The sequence below is a fragment of the Copadichromis virginalis genome, linkage group LG18 (assembly GCF_057382275.1).
Source record: "Copadichromis virginalis isolate Kocher_CV1m ecotype Utaka linkage group LG18, C_Virginalis_male_GT1.1, whole genome shotgun sequence".
Classification (NCBI taxonomy): Eukaryota; Metazoa; Chordata; class Actinopteri; order Cichliformes; family Cichlidae; genus Copadichromis; species Copadichromis virginalis.
In genome coordinates this window covers 26405802-26412772 of record NC_140635.1, presented here as the reverse complement: position 1 = coordinate 26412772, position 6971 = coordinate 26405802, and positions in this window count along the sequence as shown.

Genomic DNA, 6971 nt, shown 5'->3' with positions numbered 1-6971 from the left:
CTTCCTCCCTCCTCAACACAGACAGGCCATTGTGTGCGGGCACAGATGAGATTTGCATGCATGTTAGACTGGATTACACATGCAGGCTCTGGGAACCCGGACCCCTGTGGTCTCCCTTCACCGTTTGGGCCCGAAAAACCGGCGAGTTCTCCTTTCAATCAGCAACTTCAAACAAATCTCACAGCTTAATTGGCTCAGGAAGATACAGAATCAAAGGTTACATTCCTTAAAATTTGAGAGAGTGGGAGAAGAAGAAAAAAGTTTTGCAGTCTCTCTGCAGCTGCCCGTTTAAATTTGTCTCAAAATCAACTGCAGTGAAGCGGGGCCCTCATCAAGTTTTACATCCATCAGCAGCCAGGTTCCTAACTCGGGGAGATAAGGGTTAATCCTCTAAGTGATACGTTTAATCCCCGATCTTAAGATGCTGTGTGTAAGAGGGTGGGAGATGCCAGATAAGAGAAGGCAAATCTCCTTAAAAATAGCTGAGAACGCAGCATCAATCTGCCAGGAGATGCAAGAAACATTTGATGATTTGATTTTAATTTCATATTGCCTCTTTCGTCAATACATCCTTGATCATGCACGTGTGTGTGTGTGCATGCGCGCACGCTTTCCGGTCAAGCCTCTCCAGCCTCGTCAGTGTATTTATAGAGCATTTGTTGACACTGACACAGTATTAAAGTGGCTGCCAAACAGACAATGAAAACATCTCGTCTCCAAGCATTTGTGTGTCATTACATTTATTCATACGAACATTAAAGTAAATTGTCAGCGCTGTCTTCTTTAAGCAGCTAAGCCCCGCGGAGCGCCTCTCCTCAGCGGGATTATAAATGAGATAGGATTTAATATTGATCCTCCGCTGACCTCCTATGAAGTTCTCATCATTTCATAATATTCTCCACAAATGCTGCTGATGCGATCAATGAACTCCCACAGGTCCGCGCGCGTAAACCTTGACCTTAGCGCTTGAGCATGATCGGGCTGTGCGCGGCCACAGGAGAGAGAAGGCGAGGGACGACGCACGAGGATGCCTTGTTTACTTGATATGGCGACTCTCCGTGCGAGCCCCCATCACCCCCCCGGTTCTCATCATCTCTTCATGCTTGCATCTCTAGCTTGGACACTATTACATTTTTAGGCTCCACAGCACGCCGCTGAGTAACGCCACCTTCAAAGGGCTAGACCGTGAAGTATTGGATAATTTTTTACCTCGCACTGGAACGAAACTGGTTGATGAGCAAATTTACTGTCAGCTCTGAGGCTGTCTGATGCTGCTCCTCAGATGAAAAGAGGAAGGAAGGAGGAAAAAAAAGGAAAAAGAATCTGTCACCTCACAAAACACGGGGCTCATAAGCAAGCCACATAAATAAATGAGCTTGATAATTATCGGAATATATTTCCATTCCTCTTACAATGGTCCCCAATCAATGAGCCTGCCTTTAAAAGTCAGAGCTCGCATATGTCCCAAAGGCATTCATTTCACTGACGCTCACATATGAGTTTGGGGGTGGATGCTTGGTGTGGGTGGAGGCAATTGATTCAATGTATCTGAGGCGATGCCAGCCGTACATAATACACAAAAAACAGCGACGGAGGAAGGGTGTGGGCGGCGGGGTGTGTGTGTTTGTGTGTGTGTCAGAGTAGGGAGGGCTACCTGAGTGACTGTAGCCTCTAATAAATCAAATCATTTGCCTTCCCGCCAGCTAGTCCTGTTTTGGAGTCTAAAGCTGCTTATGAGAAAAAAGACATGAGGAATTGTGATTTGTATTCATCGATACTGAGCCACAAGCACACGATGTCCCCTCTCCCACTCCCCTGTCAGCTCATTAGTCGCCCATCTCGATATTGCTATAAGGTGTAGATTCAAGCTCTCATCTAATTATGCCTGCACACACAGAGAATTAGATAAAGAAAACCTTTGCATAATTGGTCCAGAAATGTCCCTCCTTTAGTCCTGTGTGTATGGGTGTGTGTGTGTGTGTTGGGGGGGGACAGAGACACACACACATATTATTGGACAGGAGCCACACCCTGGCAATGACATCCAGAAGTTAGATTTTTAAGCCGGTAACAATAATGTGTGTGAAACTGTAAATCTTCGGCCAAGCTGGCAGGAGACCAACCGCCGACATCTATTTAAAAGATTTTTTTGATGGATAGTCTCCTCCGAGGAAACAGAATCACATCCTGGATATATACATTCCTGTATAATTAAACCTCTTAATAAATGATTTGCGAGGACAAATCTTTCTGCACAAAAATATGGATGGCAACCAGAAAAGGAAAAAGAAAGAAAGAAAGAAAGTTGTGGAATGAATATATCTGGCCTGATTTCTCCCCCCTCCCCCCACCTCCGTAGCTAATAACTCATTTATCATCTGCGACCTATTAATGACCATCTTCAGTAGAGCCGTAATACCATCAGGAAGAGGAGAGACACTCTTTGCCTTCCTGTTGCTGCTAACATAATTGTTACAGATCATCTCCATTCGAATGCGGGTGCAGGTGTTTGGTTTTTTTCTTTGCTTTGGGACCGAGTACCTTTATCTTTGTCAGATGACAGTGTCAATTTGGCTTCAAACAGCCGTTTGTACATTTTTCCCTTGATAAAAGTGGAGTGGATGCATTTGATCAAATCTCTGTTGCATTTAAATTTCTATGGGGAGGAGGAAAAAAAGTCATCTTATGTTGACTAATGTGTTAATTAAAAAAGCACCCCAAACCAAATAAATTATAATACAAAAACACCACAAAATTTACATTCTTGCATATGGAAATGTGTGCATTAGAAAGGTGATAGAAGATACAGTTCATGTAATGCATGTAATTACATATTCTGTCTTCACTCTGTGGTTTCACATTACTATACTGCCCGAAGCTGGCACTTTTCAATCCATGAAATCCACAGACTGTATATTAAATATAGACATCCTTAAACCCCCAGACTCTAGCTTGATCATCCATGCTATCAGAAGTAACCAAGTATGCTAAGCTAACATCGAACTCCAGTAAGGATAGTTACCAAGCTTGTTCCATAGACTCCGTGTGTGCATCATATACAGATACCTGCTGAAGTAATGTGAAAATAAAACATTACCACACAGCAGTGAATATTATTCCCAGGAGGATATCTTTACAAACTAGTACAGAAAGAACCAACATCACAAACAGGTTATTGCAGTAAGTAAATAAGTAAGCTATAGAAAAATTAAAAACCTGTTTATTTCTGCTGTGAAGTTAGTTTTGGAGCATGGACGATGAAAAAAGATGGATTTAGCTTCTGCGCTGAAAATATGAAGCCAATTCTGAAGTGACTTAAATCTGCTTTCTATCTCAAGGCCACCAGATGGCGATAGCTGTGGTTAGCCTATTAGCCCCTTTCCACCAGTACTTATTCGGCTCGATCCGACTAAGTTTGTAGGGTTTTTGATTAGGTGGTAGTACCTGCACCACTAAAATTTTTAGTAACAGCTCAGCCGGTATGACACCAACAGACAGCATGCCACCGACTGGCAAGTCACTGCCGTCACTCAATGAGTGAAATGGCAACGAGACAATGGCAACACAAAAATCAGCACCCTGGTCTCAGAGCCTGACAAAAAGCCATACTTAGATATACCATCGCCTCGACATCCTCCGTTTTAGTGTTGTGTTCGTGTCACATAGATATGACCTCACAGGGTTTTCGGCCGCGTTGTTATAGCAACCTGATGCACATTAGGTGGCACTCAATTGTAATGGAAAAAGAGAGAAACCCAGTAGAGTTGAGTCAAAGCACGCCGAGTTGCACTATGTACAACTGGAAAACAGCTACATGTGAAATGGCTTTCTGCTCTGACCTCTGTAAACACTTTCCTGCTGAGTTATGGTCTCACTAACTCAATATGAATTATATTGAATTATAAAATTAAATCTATTTTGTTACTTGTGGTCGCACAATGTTTCAAACTGGAACCTTATCAGTGATATGAAACCGTCGTTATCCAATGAGTGTGTGGTTACACAGTCAGACCCGCTGCTCCCCACCAGCCTTCAAAACCAAAGGGTGATGTCATTATGCTACACATTATCAAGTCACTTTAACCTGTGGGTTATTGATGGGGTCAGTTAAGTAGCAGAGGGGATTGTTAATCAGTTTTAGCTACTTTGGTATTAATGAAATTAACAACTGTTGCACTAGAGGGGTAACAATGAGACAATCCACAAAGCAGGAATGTTTTTACAGCTGGAGGCCACGGACATTTTATCTGACTGGATTTACATTATTTTAGCATTTGGCTAAGATCAGTGTCATTGCTGGTAGCACGAGGCGATACCTGGACCCTACAGAGGTTGCACAGGTAGTCCACCATCTCCAGGGTGGCACATCAATATGTGACATTGGCAGAAGGTTTGCTGAGTCTCCCAGCACAGTCTCAAGATCATGGAAGCGATTCAAGGGGACAGGCAGTTACTCTAGGAGAGCTGGACAGGGCCGTAGAAGGTCCGTAATCCAACAGCAGGATCAGTATCTGCTCCTTTGTCCAAGGATGGACAGGATGAGCACTGCCAGAAGTAGAGCCCTACAGAATGACCTCCATCAGGCCAATGGTGTGAATGTGTCTGACCAAACAATATGAAAAATGGGCTTCACGAGGGTGGCATGAGACCCCGAAGTCCTCTGGTGGACCTGTGCTCCCTGCAGAATTGGCAGGTCAATCACTGGTGACCTGTACTTTTCACAGATGAGAGTTTGGTGGTGGGTTGGTGATGGTCTGTGGATGCTTATCCATGGAGTGCTGCACTGCCCTCTATAGACTAGGCAACAGCACCCTGACTGCCATTAGGTATCTGGATGAAATCCTTGTGCTTGTTGTCAGACCCTACGCTGGTGCAGTGGGTCCTAGTGCATGACAATTCCCGGCCTCATGTGGGGAGAGTATGCGGCAGTTCCTGGACCCCACACTCGCCTGACCTAAATCCACCAAAACACCTCCGGGACGTTTTGTTTTGGTCCGACACCACAAAGTTGCTCCTCAGACAGCCCAGGAGCTCATTGATGCCCTGGTCCAGATCTGGGAGGAGATCCCCGAGGACACCATCTGTTGTCTCATTAAGAGCATCCCCGACGCTATCAGCCATGCATACAAGTATGCAGGGACCATACAAACTACCAAGTACCATTTCAAGTTGCTGCAAATTAATTTTCTGTCAAATGGACAAGCCTGCCGCATTGTTTTTCCACTTTGATTTTCAGGGATCTTTGAATTCAGCCCTCTGTAGGAGTCCTGTCACTCCTAACACATTATCCAGTCCGTATCAGTCCAGATATCCAACATATTTTTTTTCCTCATTGAGATCTGGTGTATATTAAAAACTTTCTTTTAGCTTTTTATTCATGAGAAAAATGTCATGACAGTAAAACCACAAAGACCTGGCACGATTGGTTCAGACTGAGTGTAACACATTAAACTGTAGTTACTTCACTGTTCACAGCTCGGTTCACCACAGAGCAGCAGTAACATAAAAACCCGGAGTAATGGCTACATCCAGCAAGATATTTTTACACGATAGCTAAAATAACCGCACACAGCAGACTGATTATTCCTCGACATGGCATGAAAACAGTTTGTACACAGAAAGCAGACTGAGTCATTTATAGTTATGTGGTACTACAACATGCAGATGCATCCACTAAAGCTCCACGGCACCTTCATCTGTTCCACAACCAGAATAGCCAGGGTTTCCGCTCTCCAATTACACAACATTACTTCATCTTTTGGCCTCTTTCTATCCCACTCACAAAAAAAATAAAAAATCCCATCTCCATAGCAACAAACTCTCATCCATAGTTCACAAAAATAATTGTTTGCTCCCGCATCAAACAGTTGTTCCGTGGAAGCTGTTAAATTTTGAGAACTTGTGCGTCTGTGCCCACCTTTGGTATATTTAACATAAAAGCCCAAGGCCTCTGACTTTTCTATTTATGTCCTTTGTGTGCTTCTGCCTCTATACGCTGCCGCAGAGGCTGAGGTGGAAGATAGTTGACTGCGCCGGTCCAGACGGTCTTAAAAGCAGGACTGTTCATTATTCACATGTCCTTGGGTTGAGTGGATGCATGTCTGTATTGCTTGTTATTGGTCAGCTCGGCTCTGATGCTATCACATAAAGGCACAGATGCTGGAAAAAAAAGCACTTAAATAAAAAAGATGTCAATGTTTCTCCTGCTTGTTGCCCCAGAAAGACAAAAGAACTTGTCGCCTGGTGATGCGATGACGCCACCATGGAAATGTTTATCTGTTACAAAGGTGGTAAGACCACACTAAGCTAGCTTAGACTTCTGAAATTAGCAAGAGCACATTCGACTAATTTAAGTTTATTAAACCGCAGATATTTAACAGATTTAAATGTCTTTTGTTTATATTTATGTTGCAGTATAGGAATTTCTTTCAAACCACAGGATAGCAGGAATCATGCTGGAAAAAAGGAGAGTAAATTCAGGATTGACCTGATTCTACGCTCCCTCTTATCTCCCTTAAAATGTCAAGTACCTGAATGCGCTGATCAGGCCATGAAAGTACTTATATATATTATGTCCTTGAGTCCCAGAGATTAGAATTTCCATTTCAGGCAGAAAGCCTCTAGAAAAACCAAACATCACATGCTGAGTGAAGAAAACTGGAAAGGTTACTGAGCCTTATCTGCAATTATGCAAAAACAGAGAGATTGGCCAAACCCATGTTCATTGCTACAAAGGGAATCTACAATGCCTTGATGTTGCATTCTCGTCTCGTAGTGCAGATATGTAGCACGCAGCACATCCTAGAGGAGACTATAGGAAAGAACAGCTGACTGTACACTACTCACACCTAGTCATGTTTTGAATTATGAACACAGGCAATTAAACTTTAAATCCCCCCTTAGTAAGAAGATAGAGCCGACTAATTAAGTAAGTCCTTTTTAAATTTGGTTTTAATTCAGAGCTCCTCGAA